The sequence below is a fragment of the Ammospiza caudacuta genome, chromosome 6 (assembly GCF_027887145.1).
Source record: "Ammospiza caudacuta isolate bAmmCau1 chromosome 6, bAmmCau1.pri, whole genome shotgun sequence".
In the NCBI taxonomy this organism is placed as follows: Eukaryota; Metazoa; Chordata; class Aves; order Passeriformes; family Passerellidae; genus Ammospiza; species Ammospiza caudacuta.
In genome coordinates, this window is record NC_080598.1 from 56,500,110 (window position 1) to 56,525,302 (window position 25,193).

General features: G+C 49.7%; 1 protein-coding gene across 1 annotated transcript in view; it reads left to right on the forward strand.

The window, feature by feature from the left end:
* Positions 1–16,356: 16,356 nt before the first annotated feature.
* KIF26A (kinesin family member 26A) overlaps positions 16,357–25,193 on the forward strand; it is a 94,693-nt gene continuing 85,856 nt past the window's right edge. The window contains exon 1 of the mRNA XM_058806600.1: positions 16,357–16,581. The gene's annotated coding sequence lies outside the window, so the exon portion shown is untranslated. The remainder of the gene's footprint in view (positions 16,582–25,193) is intronic.

Sequence of the window (25,193 nt, forward strand, 5' to 3'; positions counted from 1 at the left end):
CTTCTTGGAGTGCAGCAGGAAGCAATTTTTAGAACAACAGGCACTAAAATTAGAAATAATTCAGTGACACTTTTATAGTAGCCACATGCAGGAGTACTTGTTCCATAGTAGTTTAACCTTCACAGTATCATGAAACAGCTGTAGAGCTGGCTTTGGTGTCAGGATGAAATAAATTTATAATAATGTTTAGTTACCACATTTTGAGAGCCTTACACAGAGCTCTTCCTGCCTGTAGCTTTTTTCCTGACTCCATGAGATATCTGGACTGGGAGAGCTGGCATAAAAACAAAGCGCCAACTGTTTTTTGGGAGTGGGTTTTGTCTGATGATTTTTTTTCCCCTAGGAACATTGCCCATACCCATAACCCATTTTGGGTTAATATGCCCATAACCCATTTTGGGTTAATACCCAAAATGTTGCCCCTTTCTTCACTTCAGGCATTTAAAATCTGTTCTAGCAAATGCCATCTTTTCTGGGTAATACAGCACAGCCAACCTTATGAACCTGCTCAGTGTTGATGGTTCATTAATTGCTCTGATATTTTCATCCCAAGTACCTTCTTAGCTTATTTTGTTAGATATTTTTTCCCCAAAGACTGCAGCTTCAGTATTTGTGTGATTTAAAGACAATGAGAATCTTTATTTAAGACAGTTCCTAGCTCCCATTGTGGCAGAAGAGTCTGAAATAGTAATCTGACGACACAGAAATGCTCAGAAACTGGTAAACAAATGGAATTAAAGCCATTTTTACTCTCGTGATTTTTGTTGAAGGGTGGGGATGAATGATTCATTATGTCCTCTTTTTTCTTTCATTTTCCTAACACTTGGAATCGGCAATATTGCATTGTAACAAGCCTCTAAAGATGTTCTCTATTAATATTATGACATCCAAACAGAAAGCCAAATCTTTTCTCTTTCACATGGGCTTAAACCCAGAAAAACACCAGTTATTTGTGTACACTGATGGAACAGAATAAACAGACAGAAGATGCTAAAACTGCTGCAGTGATCTGTGCATTTGTCATTTCAGGTGAAACCAGGAATTCCACATCCCAAATTCTGTCTTGCCCAGTCTGTGTTTTGCTGATCTATTACCAGGTCAGAAGGCTTGTGAAGTTCAATTGACACATAGAAAAATTACTTTTGGTGAGCTGTTGAGAAGGGCACTGTAAATTCTGGCAGCAAGAGATAGGAAAAGGGGTTTCCTTGATGGCTCTGTTGCCTGGGGACAGAATTCATGAGTACCTGGCTCCAGGCAAAGGTGGATTTGTAGCAGGAATAAGTGGCTCTGTGCACCACAGCCTTTCTCTTTCCAGTGTCTAGAGCTTCCTTCTGGATTTTTCTTCCCTGAAGATCAGCTTCCTCAGGAGTATGATGACTTTTGTGAATCATGTTCCCTTTAATCTCCCCAATAGAAGGATAAGATCTAAAAGGTGATTTAGAATTAAGAGGAGGTCAGACAGGATTTTTATTTCAGTTTGATCCTTCCCCCCTCACTGCAGCCTGTATGTAACCTTGCCTCATCAGGCCATACTCTGCTGTGCCACATTGACACAGCTTGGTGTGGACTCAGCAGAGCTGTGCAGGTTTCTTTGGAACCACTTTTGGCTTTGTACCTGAGCAGCACAGAGCCAGTACTAAAGGTCAAAGCATCCCAGGCTCCCTCTAACCAGATTCAGATGCACAGTCATAAAAGGCTGTTTTGTGCTCATGTCAAATTAAAGAATAGTGTTTTGTTGTTTTCATAGACTCAAAGTTTGTAAGGCCAGAAGAGGATAGTCACATGACACCAGTTTTAGATGGCATGTGTGAGAGGCTTATCTTCCCAGACATCTCCAAAGGGAGGACACAGGGCTTGTAGGGAGGCTCCTGCACAGAATCTCCTTTGCTATGGAGGGAGTGTAGAAGATCTGCTTACATCAAGTGCATGTCAGGAGGCAGTGTGAATGCCTTCCATTGGGACAATCTAGTTCCTTCTCTTTCATAATACTGCTAATGGGATGCCCTTGGAATATTTATGGTTTAGGGTGGAACACATCTTTAACAAGGACATGTGGCCCAATTGAAAAAATGAGGCAGTTTCTAGACTCTCTAAAATAAACAGGAGATTCATCACATATAATAATGTTGTTCACGTCTTCCCTCTCTATTTTTCTTTCCCTGGTAAATACAAACATATTTTTCCTGGCTCTTCTTATGCATTCCATTTGGTAATGAGGGTTTAAAGAAAAAAACAGAGTGACCACACTACTTTGAAGACAAGCACTGGATTTTAATGTTTGTGCAGACTCTGTATTAAGGACCTAATATTCCAGGAGAGGCCAGCCTCTGCCTTTCCAGACCCAAAGACTAAACTAAGCTCCCAAATTAGTATTTAGACTTAATTTTAAGTGGTCTAGAAAGTCAACATGGAAGATACTGCATCTTTCAGCCTCCAGGAGCTGATGTCAGCATGCAGGAACACAGGCATTTCCAGTATTCATGGGCTGTCCAATACTCATCACATCTGGGCTGGAGTCAGCCTGAACCATACAACTGTGACTTTAGATGCTATTTAGTGATGCTATAGTGATCAGTGAACAGTGTTTCTATCACACAGCCTGTGGACATAGCTCCATGAAGTTATTTATTATTATTACTTATTATTTATTGATCAATAGAAACAAATCCAGAATGTGTTTGCATAAAAGTGTATTTTTTTGACAGAAAGAGAGAACTAACCTGGCTTCAGGTGGCTTTCTACTGAGAGCACCTATCAATAATCTTCCATGTACCACAAGTTCCAGAAAGAGCAAAAAGATTATAGTCAGCTTTTTATATAATGCCTCTTGAGAAACTTTCTGAATGTAATGGTAATAATAACAATAAGTTGCTGCCCATCTTCCTTTAAGAGCTGACTTTTCAGTGTGGCTGAGCATTATGCAAGAGATACCCTTTGCTGCTGGGACCAGCTGCTCTGTTCTGGGACAGAAGTTCCCTCAGAGACAGGAGGAGACACCTTGTGCCCTGTGTCCCTGTAGCTGCTTTGCCACATTCAGCTGTGCCAGCAGCCATAGAACCGAGGCAGTTCAGGGAAAAAAAAACCCAGACTACGAGCTGACCTAATTGTAATGGCAAACCATCCACTCCTGTGCCTCTCCTCCTCATGTGTGGGTTGTTAGTTTAAAAAGGAAGCAGGAAAGGGCCGTTTGGTAGTAGCATGTGCTGTGTCACCCTATTTGTTCAAGCTGGAGAGAAGATGGAACCATTGAAGTCCCAGTGCTGTAGGCTCCTATCTGCATGCTTGAGATCTTTCATTTGAGTGCTTTCAGTCATGACCTTTGGGTCCCTGATGTTGATAAAATGGAAACTATCATCATCTTTGCCAAGGTAAATAAGCAGCATAACCAAAAACTTTAACTGTTGTGACCATTCCCATAGGTGTGAATGACTCCTGAGTGGTTGGGAGTCTGGGGGAGTATGTGCACCCTTGTGTAAACTGGGCTTGTTCCTGACTCTCTACTGGAAATTGAGCAAGATCTATTAAGGAGCTGAAAATAATAGGTTACTCTGGGGCCAGAAGAGCTGCTGTGTTGCCAGAGCAGCTGAAAGCTCCTGCTGTTTGTGGAGCAGATAAATGGTGGCCTGGCAGTGGGTGGATGGGTATCTCACTGCAGGATTGGTGTGGGGAGGTGCTGGCCTAGGAAAGCAGCCAGGCAATGTGTTTATTGTGCTGTACTCAGCTTGTGCTTGATAAGAGAGGTGAAAGGAAGGGGATGGATGCCCTGGTATGGGATTTAGGGTGAATCTGTTAGCAATGGGGTACAAAAGAAAGTGTCTTAGGCATTCATTTATTTTGGGGTCTTTTCCAACAAAGATTTATCTCTCTCCCCCAGTGAGGCATCTTCCTCTGTGTGAGAATGCTAACTTTTTGCCCTTTGTCTTTGCTTGCTGTTTCTTTCTCTTTTCTCTTTTGTCTCCTTTCATCTTCATGCCTCTTCTTCTTGTGACTGCATTCCCCAAATCCCATTCCACTCTAACCTCTTCCTCCATTCCCACCTGCCAGAAGGATCACCAGAGGAGAAGGTAACCTTTGTTGCTCAAATCTCTTACTAGATTTTCCAGGTTATACTCATTTATAGTTTAGTTAGCAGAATCAGTGAACCAGGGAGATTGCCTCTCCCAGTTATTGTTTTATTCTTTTGGAGATGTGTCTGAATTCTGTCCTTCCCCACTGGAAACAAACTTTTCCTTTGTTTGAATGATCAATTTGCATCCGTTATGTGATGGACTGTTTAGTCTCGATGTGTTTAGCAGAGCTAGCTGAAAGCTTCTCAGCTATGCAGGGAAAAGAACCAAAATTTGACACATTGTACTATAAATAAGGATATTGGCCAGGTGTCTTCTGCAATAGGAAAGAAAAATACTGGTGAGGAGATTCTGGCTTGGTGTCCCTACAGTTATGGTGGAAATGTTCCTGTATGAGGGCCAAAAAGATCTTTTTCTCCACAGCAGGGTCCTTACCTTCTGGCCTGGCTTTCTAGAGCTTTGGCAAAGGGAGTAGAGGCACTGGAGCTCGTGGTCATTTGGCCATGTCTGGTTGCCTGCTGCTCTAGACAACTGCTTGCTTTGCCAGTGGCTGTAGCTGGTCCTGCTCTTCATTCCCCCATCTATGCTGACTCCTGGCTCAGGTGGCCCAGAGGTACATTGGTAAGGCCATAGGAGCCTCATGTGCCAGCAGAGTATTTCTAGCCTGAAAATGTCTGGGTCAGAATGGGTACAGAGGGAGTGCTTTTCCAGTTTAGGGAACCATTTGTAGTTTAACTGCCATATTTTGCAAGAACCTGTCATCACTTTTTGTGTCATAGGCTCTCCAGCAATGTTTTCCATGTGCAAGACTGATTCTCTCACACCCCCTTTCTGCCTTGTTTCACAGAAAACTGCATCGATTCTCCTTTTCTTTCTCAGGCTGTCAGCACCCTGACAGGGATTCAGGTCTTCACCCTTTCTATCCTAGGACAGGGAAAAGAGCAAAAATTCAGTGCCAAAGATTAATAACTAGAAAAATAAGGTTTTTCTGAAGAAGATCAGTCAATTAATTGATTAACTAATTAATCTAGCCACTTGATTTTAAAATTTCCTTTGCAAAGCACCTTCACACAGGATGGGGTGGGGTGAAGTGGGGAGAGAAAGAGCTATTGATGATCTGCTGTTTATTTATTGTGCCACTGTGGATTGAATTGTTTATTTGTTGTGGATTGAATTGTTTATTTGTTGTGCCATTGATTGGCTGAATGGCAGGTCTCAGAGGATTGTAATCAGTGGCACAGAATGTGCTGCTGTGTCCAGTTCTGGGTTCCTCAGTACGGGGGAGCCATGGAGCTCCTGGAGTGAGTCCAATGGAGGGCAATGACAATGTTTAAAGGACTGGAGGATCTCTCTTATGAGGAAAGGCTGAGGGAGCTGGGCTTGTTTAGCTTCAAGAAGGAATGACTGAGAAGGGACCTCACCAGTGTATGTAAATATCTGAAGGGAGGGTACCAAGAGGATGTAGCCAGGCTCTTCTTGGTACTGCTGAGCCATAGGATGGAGGTGCAGTGATCAGAAACTGGAATGCAGGAACTGCCACCTGAACTTGAGGAATAACTTCCTTACTGTGTAAGTAACTGAGCACTGGAACAGGCTTCTGAGAAAGGTTGTGGAATCCCCCTCACTGGAAATACTCAAAAGCTGTCTGGACACAATCCTGAGTAACTTGCTCCAAGGAAACCTGCCTGGTCAGGGAGGTTGGAGCAGACGGCCTCCGCTGGCCGCTTCCAACCCAAACCATTCAGTGGTTCTGCGAAATGTGCTTTTTGTGAGGACCTTTTCTAAGGGGCAGAGCTCACGGCTGCGTTCCCGCAGTGCCATGCCGGCATTCCCGGTGTCCCGGAGCGCCCGCGCCCCGCTCGGCGCCTCCCGCCGGTTCCTGGCGGGGCAGCGCCACCTGCCGGGAGCGCCCCGCAGCGGCCGCGGGGGGACGGACGGACGGACGGACAGACGGACGGATGGATGGATGGATACTCGCTGGTAGGTGTCTTTCCCTGGGTTTGGGAATCCAGTGCCTGCCTCCGGTGTAAGTCTCAGGATTACTGCTGTCTGCGGTGTTGTTGGGCCCTCTGGACGAGGTGAGAGATGAGAATTTGACTTCATGTTCTCAGACGGCTGATTTTATATATTATACGCCATATATTATACGCCATATATTATACGCCATATATTATACGCCATATATTATACGCCATATATTATACGCCATATATTATACGCCATATATTATACGCCATATATTATACGCCATATATTATACGCCATATATTATACGCCATATATTATACGCCATATATTATACGCCATATATTATACGCCATATATTATACGCCATATATTATACCTTGTATTTTGTATCTTATTTTCTTTTATTATGAAATTATACACTAAAATTATAATAAAGAAAAAAATACATCAGAAAGTTAGACAAAAATAAATAATAAAAATCTGTGACTGACTCAGAGAGTCTGACACAGCTGGCTGTGATTGGCTATTAATTAAAAACAATTCACATCCTAACTAAACAATTTTCCAAATCACATTCCAAAATAACAAAACAAGGAGAAGCTGAAATTTCTTATCTTTCCAGGAGAAAAATCCTGGTGAAGAGATTTTTCAAAAAAATATAGTAACAACTGTCTTTCAATCAAAAAGTTCTTGTCTGTTGCAGTGACTGGTATCTGTTCTGAGGAGCCACTCGGTTGATGAAATATAATCACCTGCCCTGTTCTGGGCCTCTCACTGGCAAACCAGCCTCTTTTTGGCTGAGAGACACAATTTTCTCTTTTCAAATAAATATATTTTAAAATTCTCTTTAGAAAATTGAGTCTCTCTGCTTGGTTAAAGGATTAATAAGGTGCTTGTCTTTGGTTGGGGCTGTTAGAAAAATGCACTCAAGACTTGATGTGGTGTAGCAAATAAAACCAGTAATTTCTCCAGTAAGTAAGCTCCACCAATGTGACCTGAGAAGAGGTAGAAGGTAAGGCCACACCGAGCTCTCTGTAGCACATTTTTTGACTTTGTTGCTTGGAATATAATCTTTATTATGTAGGAGAGGATAAGAGAGGGGAGGAAGCTTCACTTCCAGGCTATGCTTGGCCAGCAAAACTGAATCTTTCTGTTGTGGCTCCTTGGATATGCTCATGTTTGTTGTGATGCTATTTTACCTTTGATGGAAATATGGTTGTGTAGATGCTCCCTTTTAAAGGGAGTCTTTGGCACAAAGCAGACTGTCCCTGGGAATGCCTCTATGTGTGCCCTACTGGGGACATGGGGAACTCTTTGATTAAGGCCAGAAGTCAGCGCTGGTTTGTTCCCTTTTTCTTTGCTTTCCTCCCTGCATGACAACTTCCCTAGTTTCGGTTTGCTGCTCAGGATTCTCACAGCCCCACGGGAGAGTCTCCCGGCCATCCAGAGTCACTCTGCTAATGTGAGGAGGAAGAGGAGGACGCTTGGTCAATGCAAGTTCACACCCCTGCAGCAAAGCCGAGTTAGCCCGTGGCACCCTGGAGCTGGGCAGGGCGGGGCTGCTTCTTTGTTTAAGGAACAGGTGATTTTCCTCGCTTCTCTCGCTGTTGGTGCGGGCTCGGTAACATAAACCTGTCATGGGGCAGAGCAGAACAATCCTCTGAGCTCCACTTCTGCGGGAGCCTCCCTCACCACCAACCCCTCGCAGCCCCGCGATCCCTCTGCCAAAGCCACAAGGACACTGAGCCACAGCGGCCAGCTGCTGTCAAAGCCTCTTCTCCCTCTGACATCTGTCCCTCGCTGAGGCGGAGCGGCGCTCTCATCTCCTCGGTTCCCTGCAGGGGGAGCGGCCGCCGCGCAGGGCCGGAGCGGGGCCGCTCTCCAGGGTGCTGAACCCCGCTCCAGCCCCGGGAGCCGCCGCGGGCTTCCCGTCCCTGCCGGCAGCACGGAAAGGGGGTCCCAGCCTTTGTGCTCGTCCCCCTGTACTGCACAGCCGTGCTGGGGACTCCCCTTGAGCGTGTCCCGCACCGGGGGAAAAGGCGGTTCTAAAGTGGCAGGCAGAGCACAGAAAAAGTAATCCTCACTCCTACCCTCCCCTTTAAAAAGCACCCAACCGAACATTGAAAAGGAGGCAGTTGTGGGCTTTGGGAGTTTTGGTTTTGTTTCTTTTTGTTTCTTTGTTTTCCACTCTTCCTACGGGCTGTGGCATCTGGGCAGAAGTAATTGCAATAGTATTAGAACCCCAAATCTACAACGTGAGCAGGACACTACTAATGCACCTAGGGAGCCTGTTTCACAGAGGAGGTGGGGCTGAATATAACAAATATGTAGGCAAGCAAGTGAGGGTTAAACTGGCATGATAAGGGTGACAAGACATTAAATGCGAGACCATGGACAGCATACTGTCTCTCTTTATGACTTGCAAATTAGAATGGAAATTAAAAAGCTTGAACACAGAGATCCCCACGCCTCCCAGACATGGACAACTGAGCAAAAGATTGTCTGTAACTGTCTTTCATTAAGTGGTGTCAGGCTTTCCTTCCCCTGACCTTCAGCAGTTGTTTACAGGAGGGTTTTCCATCTCCCGTTGGAGAGCAGGGTCACGAAGAGGCAAGAGAGCAGGACAGAGCAGACCTGAGATGAGCTCTGAGTCCAGGCAGTGACAGGAAAGCCCTTGCACCAAGCTGTTTTACCCAGCCTATGATGCAGGTCACGACCTGGGGCTTACTAAAGCCCCTGCTTTGCTCCAGATTTGTGAGATCCACGTTGAGGCCTCCATTGCCCTAAGTGCAGGTGGGAAATGGTCTTGGCATGGCAGGGAGCCCCTTGCTGTGGAGGGAACTGAAAAGGGGTTCCGTAGGCTGGGCTGGGCCCTGCAGGACAACAGGTGTGGTGAGAAGCACTGTTGAGCAGTGATGAGCAGATTGGCAGAGCTCCAGAAAGAGGCACCGAAGCGCAGAGCTGCAAGGAGAGCTACCCAGAGGCAGGACAGAGTTGGCTAGCCAGACTCACCTCGGGGACAGAGAGGAAATCTGCCTCTGGGGGTGAATTCAGCCACTCCTCTCCGTATGTTCCCCCCGCCCCTTCTGGTGCAGGCACATCCCGCCTGCGGAGTCACTGCTGAGCCATTGCGGAGTCACCCCGGAGCTGGTGCTGGCATCGTCCTAACTGGTGACCGGGATAGAGCCGGGGGCTTCTCCAAACACCCTCCTCCGGGCCCAGGGGTGTCCCAGGCAGTCGGTCCAGCCCTGCAGCTTCAGCCGAGCATCCCCGGCTCCTCCGGGCTGTGAACACTCGCGGGGGAAGGCGGGGGGCTGTGTCTGCCTCTCACACCGGTTTCACCGATACCATCCTTATTTTCTCCGCAGTCTGCAAGGGCTGAAGTTTCCCTTGATGGTCTCGGCCGCCCGCCCCGCAGATCAATTAAACCCAGAGCCGGCCTGATCAACATAAAGGGGAGGCCACACAGCAAACAAACAAACCAACCCAAAACAAACGGGCGCCCCCGCGGCTCCCAGGGCTCTCCCGTGAACGCCCCGAAACCTGCAGCGCCCCGCGGGGAAACAGCGCCCCTTTAGCCGCAGGGAGCGGGGCCGGACACCCCCGGAGCCCCCCGGGATCCCCGAGAGGGACGGGGCCGGGGGAAGCCCCCCCGGGACGGAGGGAAGGGGGTCCCCGAGCGGTCCTGCTGCCCCCTCCAAATTCCCGCTTGTTTGTCTCGGGGCCGGCTTTGAATGGGGCTGTGCCCGCCTCTCCTGGCCACCGTCCCAGCCCGCTTCGCCATCGCTCTCTTTAAAGAGCCACTCATTTATCGTGTTTTCCTAATGATGTTTTATTTAGCTATTCATGAGCTATTTGGTGTTACACTGACTAGGGTTATTCCTGCTCTGCTTTCCTTTCTCTCCCTCCTCCTCTTCCCTCGCTTTGATGTCCTCTTGCATATTATACAAACAAGATCAAAAGCTACTTTTACCACCTCCGCCCACCTCATACAATATTTGTTACGGGAGAAAGTGTGTTTCGGGTCAGAACGCTGGCTTGTTAGAGAGAGGTACTACCCAGCTGAAACCGGGGGGAGGGAGGGGAGAATGGGAAAGGGGGGGCACAACATCAAGTACATGAACTTTAAAGTGAGCCCTATTACCACGTTATTTAAAGGTCTGATCGTGTCAGGTATAATACTGAAGAAAAATGTTATGTTGGACAAAATGCTTATATTTTGCTGCTGTATTAATGAGAAGCTTGCCCTGGGCTATTTCCCCATCTCAGAGGGCAGCAGATGCAGAAAGTCCTTGGGGAGTAGATCTTTGAAATTTCATCAGCATTCATGGGTGACCTAGCCTTTTCAAGCACAATGATAGACATGATAAATCATCTTTGCAAGGAATTCTAATTATCCTTTATATGGCCAGGTTGCCTCTCAAAAAGCAGATATCTAACATTTTTCCATATTGCTTCCAGATTTCAGTGAAGGTGTCAAAAGTCTTGTGCCATCCTTCTCTCCTGCTGCTGACCATGTTATGTGACATCAGCCCTAAACCCCAGAGTGTGCTGGAGTCAAACTACTCTATTAAGTTACACGCTTGCCTGTATTGAACTAAATTTAATTCCTTTCCTCTCTTACCCAATGAAATTATGTGGTGCAGTGTAAGATAGGATTAGAAGTATATCATTATAGCAATTAATACTATAATGCCTCCATGATTAGTGTGCTACATTGAATTTCATGGATTTTTGCTCACTCTTGCCTAGATTTCCCTTGGGTCCTCTAGCCCAAACCATTGTATTCTTAGTAAATTAAATGTGAAATCACAGCAATATACTTAATAAATCCACTATCACCTGTATGGTGTATTAATAAAGGGCTCCAGTGCAACCTGTGCAGCATCACCTTGCAGCCTGGGATGCACACACTGGGAAGGCAGCTTCCCCAGAGGTGGGAGCTGCCTGCCACATCCCTCCTCTTCTGCCCAGCCTTCTCTCTGCTTGCAGAGCAGGCCCAGGGGAGCAGAACTGTGGGAGCCCAGCACTGCTCACCCCAAAGCAGGGCACAGGGTGGATGGATTTAGGCTCGTGGCTAGCAGGCAGAATGCCTTGCTGCATGGTTATTTGTGGAAGGGAGTGCATTGCAATGCAGTAACCCCACACCGTGCTTGGGGACTTGGATGAAATCCCCCACCCAGGGAGGTTCAAGCCTTTTCCCACCTCCCCTGGGGGAAGAGGAGGGGGTCTTTAAAGAGAAGCCTGTTTGAAGTGGCCCTGATGGAAATGGGGTTATTTCAGAGGTACAGTAATGGCTGTCTGGTTATCTGCCGCCAGGGCTCTGTGGCGGGGAGATAAGATATTTATTAAGAGACCCGTTTTAATGCTCAGGGATCACTTTCAGAGGGCCCAAGAAAAATGGACTTTATCTAGTGTATTATTATGTACAGTCACCCTGTTGATGTTTTACTTTAGTTTAGACACCATGAATAAAAGGTAATAACTTTCCCTTCAGCTTGTTTATCGGCAAGACACCTGAGGGCAGTGAGGTGGGCAGATATTTGCTTTAATAGGGGTGATTAAAGGGAGACTCTCCAGGATTAGGGGAGAGGTTGGGGTTGCACAGGGACCCTCAGTGCCTGACATTCAGGGCATATTTTAGACCCAGACCTTCCTAGGAACTTTGCCAAGAGTCAGGGAAGAGGGATAAACTGTGTTGGGGAAGGAAGTCATGGTGGGCTGTAGGTGGCATGAGGACAGGGAAGGCTTGGGCTGTCTTTGAGCATGGTGTGAGTGCTTAAGTTTGGTTGGTCTGAAAATGTGGGGGATGGAGACAGATGCCTCAGGCCTTCCCCAGAGCAGGCCACAAGCCTTCCTGACCTGGCTGAGTTTTTCTCTGCTGTTGAGAGTTTCCAAACCAAGGTGGGAAAGACTCCAGTGACTGGGAAATGACATTTAATGCTTCTGGTTCTGGTGATGGGCACTGCTCTACCTCATGCACCTGAACTGAGTGCCTGGGTGGGGACACTTTTTACCTGGACTGCTGATGTCCACACCACAATTTTGCTTGAATAGCTTTTCCTTCTGCACTCCTCTTCACCCACTTATTCCTACTCCCTTGGCAATGTGAGACCTTCCAAGCATGGGGATCTTCTGTGTCCAGGAAACATCCCACTTGTGCAGGGGAGGGTGGTGGAAGACAATGCATAGTGGTGCACAGCAAGACAGGAGGCTGAGACAGGGTTGGTGGGGGTTGAGAGGGTGAGTCTGGGCAAGGTGGCCCAGGGATTTATTCTCTGCAAACACCATTCCCAGATGGCTTCAGGGACCAGCTAACACACTGGCATGTCTGGTCTGATAGCTGGATATCAGGAAGGAATGCAGTGAGGAGCCAAACAAATCCTTGCACCTTTGCTGTAAGCATCTCACCACTCCCACCCTCCTCTTCTCCCTCCCAGCACTGCTTTAGTGCCTGCCTGTTACATCTGTACACTCCATCCTACAGAGACACCCATTAACCCACTTTCTTCATCTAACACACAGAATCATCATGAGCTGGGAAGGCCAGAAGAGACAACTGAGCAAATTCAGAATAAACTACAGTGTCCTTTCATGGCCATAGAGACTTAAGACTTCTCTCTTTTGTCTCTTCTCTTCTCTTCCTCTATTTCCTTGTTCTCCCCACCTCCCTCCTCCCTTCCCTCAATTCCCAGTCCCCTTCTTCATTTCTATCCCTCCTTCCCCCCCAATCCCCAGCAGCCGCTACGTCCCGTAGCTCCCTCCCAATGTGCCGGGCTCTGGCCAGGTTGCGGGGCAGGAGCTCAGCCCTCCTTTCCTCCTTCCCTCAGCCCCCCGCCCAGCAGCAGCCGGTGTCCGGGCGGGGCGGGCGGCGCGGAGCCGGGATAAATGGATTATTCACCTCCCTTTCACTGCGGGCCATATGAAGCGGGATAATGCTATTGTCGGGGGGGAATTATTTGTTTAGCGGGAAAGTACGCGGGAAGGGATTAGCGCTTTGCCCGGAGCCCCCTCCCCGCTTCCATCCATCCATCCATCCATCCCGCCCGCCGGGATAGGCCGCGCCTCGGCGGGGACCCCCGAGCCCTGCCCGGCCCCCAGGCTGGGAGAGGCGGCCTGCAGGGAGGGCTGCCCGATCCGGGAGCAGCCATCGGGCACCTGTGTCCCGGCCCCGCGATGAGGAGGAGCTCGCTCCCTGCTGCCGTCCGCACCCACTGCAAATACAATAAAGCAGTGGGGAGAAAAGAGGGGGAAGCTTTTTGGAGGAGTGAAAGACCGCGTCCCTTCCGGAAAGTGCTTTACTCTGCTCCCTCAGGCTTTCCTTATTTTTTACCTTCCCTTATTTTTGTGCGTGTCTCTCTTCCCTCCTAAACTGACTTTCACCGGCAGCTTTTCCCTCCTTGCGCTCAGCCCGGAGGAGGAGGAGGAGAAGGAGGAGGGAAACAACAACCCACCAACCCAGGCACTAAACCCACCCAGCAGTGGATGGGGGCAGGCGGGAGGCTCGCAGCGCGGGTTGCTGGCCAGCGGGCGGTGCGAGCCCCCTCGCTGATGGCCGGCGGCGGGGGAGCAGCGCGCTGCCGGCCCCGCGCACCCCGCGCAGCGGCGGCCCCGGCGCCTGCGGGGCGCTGAGGGCTCCGCGCCCGCGCTCGCTCGTCAGGCAAGGTGCGCTCAGAGGGGGATAAAACGGGAGGAGGGAGAGAGGCAGAGCGGCAGGGAGAGTGGCGGGTCTGCCCGGCTGCTGGCTACCGGCTACCTCATCCTGGCAGATGACGGAGTAACTCACCCGCGCCTGGCTTTTTTCCCTTTTTTTTTTTTCCTTTTTTTTTTTTTTTTTTTTTTTTTTTTAAGGGGTGGGAGGTGTTTGCTATTTTATCCCTGTTTTTTTTTTTTCCTTTCCCTCCGTGTGCGTGTGTGTATACAAATACATCGCCTCCGCTCAGGGAGCAGGAATATTTCAAACCCCAAACTATGGCTTTTCAAAAATCGCCCGATGCCTCCAACGCCACGAGGAAAAATCCCAGCCTCTTGGAGATAGGAGCCTTGTGCTTGGACTCGGAGATCATCTTCGGCTTCACCAGCCACCTCCTGCGGAGGAAAGCCAGGGTAAGGGCATCTTGCTGGGGCCCGGGAGGGGGTCGAGGGCCGGCTCACGGGAAGGGGGTGTCAAACTTGGCGGTGCGGAGTTGCGGGCGGCGGTGCCGGGCAGGTTTCAGCACCACGAACAGCTGAAACCGCGGAGCGGTGCGGAGGGGCGCGGGGGAACCGCGCTGCCGGACCCCGCCTGGGGCTGCCCCGTGGGGACCGCGGCACCTTGTGTGACCCCGGTTTCACATGGCGAGTGGTGGCACCGCTATTTCTGGGAGGGTTTTGTACTTACTAAGAAAAGGAAATTGCTCAGCCCAGCGTCGGCCGGGGAGCCCACCCCTTTACCCCCCGCCCCGTCCAACCCGAGCCTTGGAGCCGCGGGAGGGTTTGCAGACGTTGTTTGGGCACAGGAAATTTCGGAGCAACTTCCCGGAGAGCAGCAGCAGCATTACCCCGAGCGGGCGGCCGGGAGAAGGGAGCTGGGGCGCGGCGCCTGGTGCGTGTGTCTGTGCCAGTCCCGGTTCCCCGCCAGCCCCAAGAGGGGCACACGGCAGCCCCCGGGTACCAGCCCGTGTCCCCCGTGTCTCCCTTTCCTCCCGCACCCCAGCTTTCCCCGGAGTGCCGGCGGGCGGTCCGGACGGGCAAGGGCAGCGATCGCAGCGCAGGGGGGCTCTCTCTGTGCCCGCGGTGCGGGGCTGTGCTTGTCGCCCACGGCCCCAGGGCATGCACCCTTAGGGGTGGGGCCGGTGGGGCGCTTCACACGCGTGCCGGGAGAGCCAGAAAAGTTTAAGCGGTGGCGGAAAGATGCCTCCTGGGGCGGGATTATTTTTTCCCCCCCCACAGATGTGTTTCCCCACTCTTTGTGCTCGGCGATGCCCACTTCACCACAGACCCCACCCCAGGGGCCAGCAGCACCCACTCGCGCGGTGGCGGGGAACGGGCCCAGGAGCCGCGCTGGCATCTCCGGGGAAGCGCGGCCGTCACCCGGCGCGGCCCCGCGGGACTCGGGCTCGGCTCGGGCCGCTCCGTCCCGGCGGGGCCGGCAGGGGGCGCTCTGGTCACAGGGACGGCGGCGGCGCCGAACGCGGCCACGGCCCGGGCCCGGCCCCTGCCAGCCAGCGGCGCGCACTCCGCTCTCGGGGGGGAAAACTAAAAAAAGGAGAAAAGTGCTAAATATACGAGCCGGAGCGGCAGCCAAGTAGACAATTAGCTGCGAACGTTAATTTCTCCATCTGTCAGGTCAATTTTCGTGTGTAGGAGCATCCCGTCGTGCCCGCCGAGCGGCGGGAGACTCTGCCCGGGGGGCCCGTGCCCCGCGGCCCCGCGCATCTGCCCGCGGAGCGGGGGCACCGCATCCCAGCCCGGGCAGCCGCGGGGCGGAGCGGCCCCGGCCGGACCCCTGACCCCCAGCCTGGTCCGCGGCCCCAGCGCCGCTTCTCTGACTCCGCGCCCTGCGGCGGGACCGCACTCCGCGCCCAGCCCTTTTTCCGACTCCCGAGGAACTTGGGTCTTAGAGTGTGAAGGAAGCAACGACTTAAGTCACACTGATTTTGGCACTGTCCCGTAGGGTCAATATGAAACGGCATCTTTTTACCCCCACCGCTATCCCAAACCTAAACCCGAACCCCAGCCCGCCCCGGCCGCGGCTCCCCCGCCCCGCTTACCCCACCCCACCCACCCCCGCCCAGCCTAGCCCAGTCCCTCCTCCCCTGCCCTCGGAGCACTTTTCCAGCTTTTTTTGTCGGCGTGCTCCCGTGCTCTGGGTCGTTTCCCGTGCCGCCGTGGGGAGCTCACTCCTCCCTCTCCAATCCCAAACTTCGTTCCCGTTTCACTATGGGAGGCAACATCACCTAGAGCGGCAGCCCGGGCGGCGGGGAGCCGGCGCGATCACTGTTGGCACCGCTGACCCCGGCCCGCGATGGGCGCCCCGGGCCGGCCGCGCCGCCGGGCCCCGCGCCTCCCGCACTAACGGAGCGGGGCAGGGCAGCATCCCCCGCTACCATGATCGCGGCCGCCGGCAGGAAGGCTCTGGGACCTGATCCCCGGGCTCCGGGGGTAAGTTCCTACAACACTCATAACACTCATCTCCTCCCCGCGGTTGAGCTTTTCCTTAGTTTTTTCCTTTTTTTTTTTTTTTTTTTTTTTTTTTCCCTCGCGAGGAGGGTGGGAGCAGCAGCGTTGCCTCCGCGTCCTGCCGCGTTGCTGAGCTGTGCTGTCTCCGCAGGTGGCGGAGGGGAGCGGGGTGCGGGAGCTCTCCCCGCGGAAGAGGCCGCCGGCCGCGGCCGAGGAGGAGCGCTGCGCCAGCCGCCCGCCGCCCGAGGGAGCGGGAGCCGCCGCGGGCGCCGAGCCGCGGCCGCTGGAGCGGGGCTGGTGCCGGAGCTGCCAGGCGCAGCTGGCCGAGCTGAGGAGGCAGGCGGCCCGGCTGGCTGCCGGCGGCTGCCCGCCCAACGCCCCGCCGGTAAGTGCCGCTGCAGCGCCCAGCAACGCCGGGAGGGAGGGCGGGGGGCTGGAGCCTGGCCCCGGCCCGCTCGGGGTCACAGGTACATCCCCAAAGGATTTGGGAGGGGAGCGTGGCGGCAAAGCCGGAGATTTCCTACCCGGGAGGGTTCTTCAAAAGTTCAAGGGTTTTCCGTCCCGGACTTTTATCAAAAAGCGAAACTGTGCGGCTGGACGGTCACCCGGTGCTACAGCCGCTAGGAACAGCTAAAAATGAAATAGGGACTTTGGGAAGAGGAGGTTCTAATTTTGGGAAGAGGCGGCTGTGCAGGTGCCGTGTGGTTCGCACTCAGAGCCGGGTGCCGGGGGCGCTCCCCGGGTCGGTCCGCAGCTCCCCGGGCCGCCCAGCCCTGCTGACACCGCCCCGGGGATGCCGGCTCGGTGCTGCGGCTGGGATTTGGCTTCGTCCTTACTGAGAGAAGCTGCCGGTGGCAGGCGCTCAGCTCCTCCTTCCGAGAAGCCCACAAAGTGCAGCTGAGAATCAAACAGTTGTGTCTGTGGCGCTGGAGGAAACTTTGAGTGGGCTGGATGATTTTTGAGTGGGCTGTGCTTTTGCCCTCGGGGTGTTGAACGTGCCTGCCTGGCTGATGGGCTGACTCCTGTCCTTAATGTCCCTCGGGCAAGCACTGCCTGTGTCATTTTCCTCCAGTTTGTGCTGCACGGTGGCACTTAATACCTGGTAGGGAATGGAGAAAGTGCATGAGGATGCCAAGAGTTTCCCTCTTACACAGGTGCAGCTTTATTAGCATGTATTGTAATTGTCTGCACAGTTTTTCCTTTCCCTGTTTGTTTTTTATTTTCTATCAAAGGCCTTTATTACCTTGTTGCTTTTCCTTTGTCAGAGCAGGCACCAAAGATTTTGAAAGGTGAAAACAGACAGTCTTGACACAGACATCTAAAGAGATCCTGAGAATTAGCTGATAGGGCAAAATGCAACAGAAGGCCCTGAGATTCTGTTTCAGGACACACAAAACCTGTGTTGGGGGTTTGATAACATTTGGAAGTAATGTATTGTTTTCTAAACAATGCTTATCTGGATGTTTGCAAGAATGGGGGGGAGGGTCTGAAGAGGAAGCCAAACCCTACTGACCTTCATTTTCATTCAGAGAGTTCCTGTATGATCTACAGAATTCCCATTGAATCTAAATATAGTTTTGTTTGGAAGTGCATTGTGGAGCAGTGTCCGAATGCACAGTGAGGTTTGCATTTTCAGGCCAGATCCAAAGCCTTTTGAAATCAACAGGAGTCTTTCTTTTGGCTTGCTGGGCTATAGGAGTGGGCTCTTATTTCTGTGCTGTAAAAGGTCACGTATCTTATCTCATTGGATTCAGGATTGTGGACCTTTTGTTTTCTGGATTGCTGCAGATGGTGGAAATAAGTTTAATTTCCCTTGTGAAGTGCCTGAGATTGGCTGCTTCAGTGAGGGGCACAGAAACCCCTGTTCCTGTCTTGGGGTGGGCCTCTGCCATAAAGAATTGGGTCCTATCTGTGAGCGGATCTCTGCCATGGGAAAAAAGCATTCCCAGTGTAGGAGAGTGAGGGGCCTCAGCCAGGTGTGCAGGTGAGCAGAGCTGTGAGCAAAGGCCTGTTTGTGTGGTCTCCTTCCTGCAGCTCTCCAGGGACTTCCTTGGTAAGCACTCGATGACGGGTAAATGAATCCCCCTTTTCTGCAGGTTTTCAAAGCATGGAACGTAATAAAATAGGAATCATCACAGTGTCAGACCCTCAGCAGACCTGAGCACAGAGTTACAGATACCTGGAGTTTACTCACTGTGCAGCATGCAGGGAGGCTTGGTGGTTGAAATCTCTTGAAAACTGCACTCTCTGACACTTGTGAGACCTGGAGCCTAATTGCAAGCTCAGATTGCCTCTAATGCTGGTGTGGTGACCAGCTCCTCGGGAAGGAAGATGCAATAAACAGTTGTCCTTGCTGCCTTGTGAGTGTGAAGTAGCTTAGGGGGAGATAATAGGCAGGGGTTCGGCTACTCAGCTGCTGTGGATTGGCCTTGCAGTGGGAATCTGATGCAATATGCTGGCAGGGTGAGCGCTGTGTAATGTTTGTGCCAAAAAGGCAGCTTGCTCGATCCCCCCCCTCCCCCTTCTTGTTTAATTATATAACAAGACATTTGAAAAAGCAGCTCCTCTCTGTTAGAGTTTCATGCCCATACAATGCAAGTCCAAAGTTTCCTACAGGCTCTTCTAATGCACTGTCAAACTAAGCAGCCACTGGATGTGTAAACAGCAGAAGGCTACTGCTTACAGCATGCTGCTCTCAAAGGATTTGCCTCCTTTGCCATAATAATTAAGAGATCTTTCAGCACAGATTCAGAAAGGCTTCCACACCTGGTTGAAAACCCTTTGGAAAGGTGGGTGGGTGCCTCAGAGATGAAAGAAGGGCTAGTTTCCTGCTGTTGATATCTTTCCTGATGAAAGAGTGGAGGTGTATTCTCATGTGTGGGGCAGCTGACAAGGGATTGAATTCATATTAGAATAGAAAACCAAGGTACTGTTTGCAGTCTGCAGGGATAACAAATCTAATTACTTGAGAGGGCTATGATTCATACAGTTTGTGTTGCTATTCTTTCAATTAGGCATATTTAAAATATAGAAATAATTTAAAGTTTCATTGTCAGATGATGTGCATTGATTACAGAATACTGTTAGTTGTTTGTGTCTCTTCAAAGTCCTCCAAAACTCTGTGGACAGCTGATAAAAAGATACACCTCTTTGCTTAGGTTAAAACTCTTTAAACAGTCTCCCAAGCAAAAGATTTACTGCATCCTACACTCTCAATTCCCTTCAGTTTACTGCTGCTGCCTTTACAGTTTTCTACCACAGTGAGGCCTGTGTGTGAATCAAAATGTGATTTTCATTAAGTGTGGATGGGGGCCAAGTAAAGTTTAATCTGAAATTATCCCAGATTAACATTTTGGTATTGCAGTGTTGGCATCAGTTACTGGGTTATGTACTGAACTAATGTAGGAGGGAAAAACAAGGTGTCTTGGTTTATCCCTAATTGAAAGTTTTGCAGGCTGTGTCCTTGGAGAGTTGGTAATGGGATACAGCATCTCCTACTGCCAGAGGGGAGCAGGTTGCTGTGCTGGAAGTTGTTGCTCTTGGCAGCTGTGGGACAATCCATGGGAAATGAGTTGGTGGTCTGTGTTTCACTCCCAGCTGGCAAATAGCCTTGTCACAAACCACAATTACCACTAATTGGCATCATTGTTGGCAGTTTCAGGGAGACACTGAGGGCTGAATGGGATGTAAATTAAATTAGTAATAATATTTCTTAGCACCTAAATTCTTCGTTGTGTTTCACAAATGCTAATTAATCAATCTGTGTGATTGCCCTTGTTAGGTAAAAGCCAGACATGCTGTCATTTCTGCAGAGGTGATGTCAGACTGAGGTGTGTGTTTCCACAAGGAAGTGGAGAGGCAGGGAGTGTTCAATATGAGAGATGTGCTCCTGTAGCTGCATTTCTGGAGGTGAACTCTGTTGTGAGCCTCTGGCACAGGCAATAGCCTTAAGGATATACAGCTACTGTAAAATGGTTTTAGCTAATCTCTTATGAGCAGAGGAAAAAAGCTCTCCTGGTGTTAGGAATACACACATGGATACAACTACACCCACAGAAGGGATTTATGCTGGTGTAAATATTTTGGTTGTAGAAAAGTAATGCTTGTGCCCAGGTATACTGTATTGAAAGAATTTTTTATTGGTATTGAAAGGAGGCCAAGACCAGCAGAAGTTCACTTTGAAAGGGGTTAGCTTTGATCATGTTTCTCCCAGCCCAGGGATTCAGACACCACATTTCACTTGTTTCTATCCACTGACACCCCAGACAGCCCCAGTCTGAGCAGTTTATGCTGTACCTACTGCCAGTGCAGGCAGGTGCTAGAGGCAGCATTAAACAGGGCAGAAGCATTAATTTTGTATTACAGCTTGAGTTCAGGAAGTTCTTGCTGCCTTAGTTTTTAGGAGCTTCTTTTCTTCCCTGTTCTGTTTTGATTTAAATTTTTACCCCCATTGCATTATCTGCACTGTGTGTTACACAAGGCACACAACTGAACGGCTTCCAAGGGCCTGAAGGACAAAGAAGAGAGAGTGTGGCTCTATTTGTGGCTCTGTTGCTGGTGGAGTTGACAATTTTTTGTTCCTCAATACCTCAAAAGTCCTGTATTCCCAGCTGCCCAGTAAATGCAGCTGGGTACAAAGGATCTGCCAGATCTGGTGTGCAGGGAGCCTCAGTGACCAGGACAGGTTAAGCCTTTGTTGCTGATGAACCATGAATCATTGGAGGGAGCTAAGCAAGTCCTAGCCTGCTGTATCCATGTCAGGGCTCAGTGTTACACCAGCCAGAGCTGGAGGAAGAGCTTTTACAAGAGCTGGTGCTCTTGGAAAGAAAGGAAGACGGCGTTGGCTTCAGATGAACTGTTTGCATGGATGTGTCTTATCTGTGCACGTGCCAGGCAGTGCTGGAGTGAGCTCCCATCACTCCTCCTTCTGTCAAAGTGTTTATCTCTTGGTGGCACAGCTGTGTGTGCTGCTGATTGCATCACCTGGAGGGGAGATGAAGAACAGAGTTTTGGGATGGGCAGGCTCTTTGTTATGGGTTTCTCCTGTGTGCTAAATAACTCCCCCCCCCCCGTTCCCACCAGCAGCAGAATAGGGAAGGAGGGTCTGGTAGGATGGATGTTCACTGCATTTGTTCTCCCCATCCTTCTGCATTAATCCCAGTTGTTCCATCCTTGTCCCAGCTGACTCCACAAGAGGCAGCATCTTCTCTGTAGCTGCACACACTGGTTGGTTGACATTAAGCTGGTGCTTGGACATCTGGCTTCTACCAAGGAACTAATAACATGTGGATACTGCCCAATTTCTCTCACAGTTTGTGGAAGTTGTAGGAATTTGTTCTGAGCCTTGTACCTCAATTTTAGATCATTTGACAGGTTCAAAAGCTGTTGAGAAAGGCCCTAAGTAAGAAGGATGGAAAGAAGGACTGTGCAGTAGTTCTTAGTGCTTTGGAAAACCAGGCTGAGAGGACAAGCATGGGATTGAGGGCTGTAGTCTTTGATGTGTGAGAGTCAGGGATGCTTTGTAATTCCCACCATGGCCACTGTGATGGCCTGCTATCAGCAGGAATTGAGGCAATGTGATCCCTGGCTGCAGTACCTGTCTCCTCACTGTGCACTGTTGGGTGCTCCAGGATCCTGTGCTGCATGTGGAGGACCCTGGGAGAGGGCTCTGTGTCCTGTGTTTGCCTGCAGGGCTGTGCTTCCCTGAAAGAATGAGGATTCAGAGCATATGGGGGCTTCTTGCAGCACTTGAGGTGTATGTGGAGTTGGTCTAAGCTTTCAGGAGCAGTCCCTGCTGAGTTTTCCTGCCTGTGCTCATTGTTTTCTGTTAGTGTGTCAACCCTCACTGCTGGGGTAGCCCTTACTGCCTGGAATTTGGGAGTCACAGTGGTGACACAGCTGAGTCTTGGCTAAGTTTGGGGTCCTCTGTTACTTAGGGGCTCTTTTATTTTTGTGGGAGGTCTCTCTGCGTCTGGGTTGATATGGATAAGGGGAATAGAGTGGGAGAGCTGTCTTTTAAAGATTGCTCTCTAGAGGAACCCAATTTTCATGGCTCTTCACAAGCACTAAATGCACCCTTAAAATGTTCTATATTTAACATGTGAAAAATGTGTAAGTGGAAAAGCAATGTCTTAGCTAATAAATATGAAACTACGGGGCATTTTTTTAAGACGCACATTTAATATTTAATTTTGTGAGACTCTTGCAGAGACTTGGCTGTGGAGTGCTCCAGGCAATGAGCTCAGATGTGGATTTCAGGTAGGTGTGCAGTGTAATAACAGGGTTAGTGACAGCCCTGTGTCAGATGTGTTGACACGAGCAGTTCCCCTCTCTGGCTCAGTGCAGTTGTTCCCTGTGACAGCACAGGCTGCGGAAACCAATTGCAATCAGTTGGCTTGAGACACTCAGGATTTTCAGGCATGCCCTTTTAAAATACAGGTGAGAGGGATTATCTTGCAGTTTGGATGCTGGAGGCAAGAGACCTTCTCTCTGGGGGATCTGGAGTGGGGGAGTGGGGATTGCACGATTAGCTGAAGGTGCTGTGGTCTCCCCAGGAGCTGAGGGTAATTAGTGCTTCTCTGGCTCTTTCTCTGGCTAATTCCTTCAGCACCCTGCCCTATTAGGGGAAAGGGAGGAAACACATAAACCATTTCAAAATCCCAGGGGGTGGAAAAGAGCATCTGCTGCTAACATCTGAGGTTACTTTGAACCTGTTGAAATATGTAGTAGCTGCTTTATTGTTTTTGCCAAGAGTTTCCACCTACAGTGATCCCAACCTCTGACTTGTTAACAATGAGGTTGTTGGAGGCAATAGTCATCCTCCTCCTCATCCCTGGCTCACAGCAGCTGATTGTGGCTGCTGCTGTGGACCTGGCACTGCAGGGTATAGGAGTGGGGATGACTGAAACCACCAGGATTTTCTTTCCTTTTTTCCCCCCTCCATGACCAGGATTACCCACAATGTTCACAGCTGCTGCACGTGTCTCCTGCTGCTCAGGTACCCCAAAATAGCTGCACTCTTTGGGCCTGAGTTGTCCTTGCCACAGTGAAGATGCTGATGTAGGGAACAGCCAGCTAGTTTTTGGGTTTTCAGCTGGCAGATGAACGTTTTGTCATGAAAAGTGAGCAAAGCTTTTGCTTCACCTTGCTTAGACAGGGAGAACCTCTCCGAAAGTGTCTGCACGTCTTATGGAATATTTTTCCATGCCAGTGCTGTTTTCTTTCTCAGCATTGGATTACCTTCAGGAATAGATCTATTTGGATATTGGTCACACTGAGTATAGGCAGCTGTCCAGTTGGAAGTACTGTATCTGCTCTTTATTATTTACTGGAAATCAGTGGAATTTAACTTGTCTGGATTTGTCTCCTTGTCCTCTGACCACAAACCTGCAGCACTGGAATAGTTATTTTGTATTTACGTGTCCAGTACATTCCCAAGTAGAAGACATCATTGGAAAGGTGGGAATCTTGTCTTTTGCTGACTGGCCTTGTGATTGGAACCAGCCTGGCTTCTTTTATAAGTGTCTACTAATTTTGTATAGTGACTTAAGGGAGAAAAATGGGGCCTTACTTCAAGAAGAATCGTACCTCCTGCTGCCTCTGTTAACAGGAATTGTCCCACTGCAGGGATGCAAAATCTGAATTAATCCCTGCATCTGTCACTGAGTTTGTGAATTTGGCTAAGAAGTTTAAGGGGCTTAATTTCTCCTTTGCTCAGCAAAGAGAAAATGCTTCCATCTTTTGTTCACTTGCAGTGAAACTTTTTTTGTGGTGGGGACTCTCTCTTGCTTGTATGGCATTAAATATCATCAGTGCTGCTGTTAGTACAGCTGATTGCTCCTGTAATGTGCATAATAAGAATACATAGCACAGGGACACAGAAAATTGTGGGCTCTGACTTCCAACTGAGCTTTGAGGTCAGGTGTTGGGGAGGGGTTTCTGGAATTGGGGTCACTGCAACAGCAGAAAGAGCTAAAAAACGCAGAGACTTCAGGTAAACTGTAAAGACAGTAACAGGTAGTCCTGAAAATCTGCTAGCTTACCAGGAGAGGAGTGGTGAGGCTGTGGAAGGAGACTGAAGGTCTGTGGTGTGTGTTAAGTTGAAATGGAGCTTCAGTAAGCAGCAGGTGTCAGATCAGCTCAGGGAGCAGGGGTTAGAGCTGTGCTGATAGTACCTAAAAGGGTTTTATCTGCATGCTGTACAATGCCTCCCTGTGATGGAACTGGAAAGCTGATTGTGGAAATGTGATGTGGCCTTGTAAACTGGGGGCTCTCAGTGGCTTCAGTCCCTCCTACTGCTGTTGAAGTTTGTGCCAAGGTGTATTAATTATTAGTTTTTCAATAAAAATGTTTCACTTTTAAATGGAAAAAAAAGCTAAATTTTATAGAGGAACTTAAGAGCAAAGCTTCAAATTATTATTGCTATCATTTGGAATATGGTGGGAATATGTCACTTAGCTGGAGTAATGTGTTCTTCTCTAGGATAGGCTAAAGGGAATGTACATCTTTGGCATATAATTCTTTGGACTGACTTTGCTTTGAAGCTGCTTGAGCCTTTAAGACCTAGCTGGCAGATGTTCATTCTCACGTTGGACAAAAAATGTTTAGTATAAATATATCCACCTATTTTAGGCAGCATAATGCCATTGTTGTGTGCTTGTTTTATCACCAAGAGTTGGACTGCTGTATAGTGAATCAGAGAAGTCTCAGCTCTTGCTCACAAAAAGAGGCTTAGGTGAGCACAACCTCCTTCTTTGAGTCAAGTCTTACAGTTTGTCCTTGATCAGCATTCCTGGAGTTTGCAAGCTGCTCAGAGTTTTGGCTGGGGCTGGGCTGCTATTACCAAACATCAATACCTGGGCAGGATTGACTGGAACACTGGACAGCTGTGGGAAGATGATAAATTTTCACTTTGCTCTTAGCAAATCTTCCCCTGATATTGCTGAGGGATTTTACAGTGCTGGGTGAATGGGATGGGAGGCCTTCTGTACAAAACTG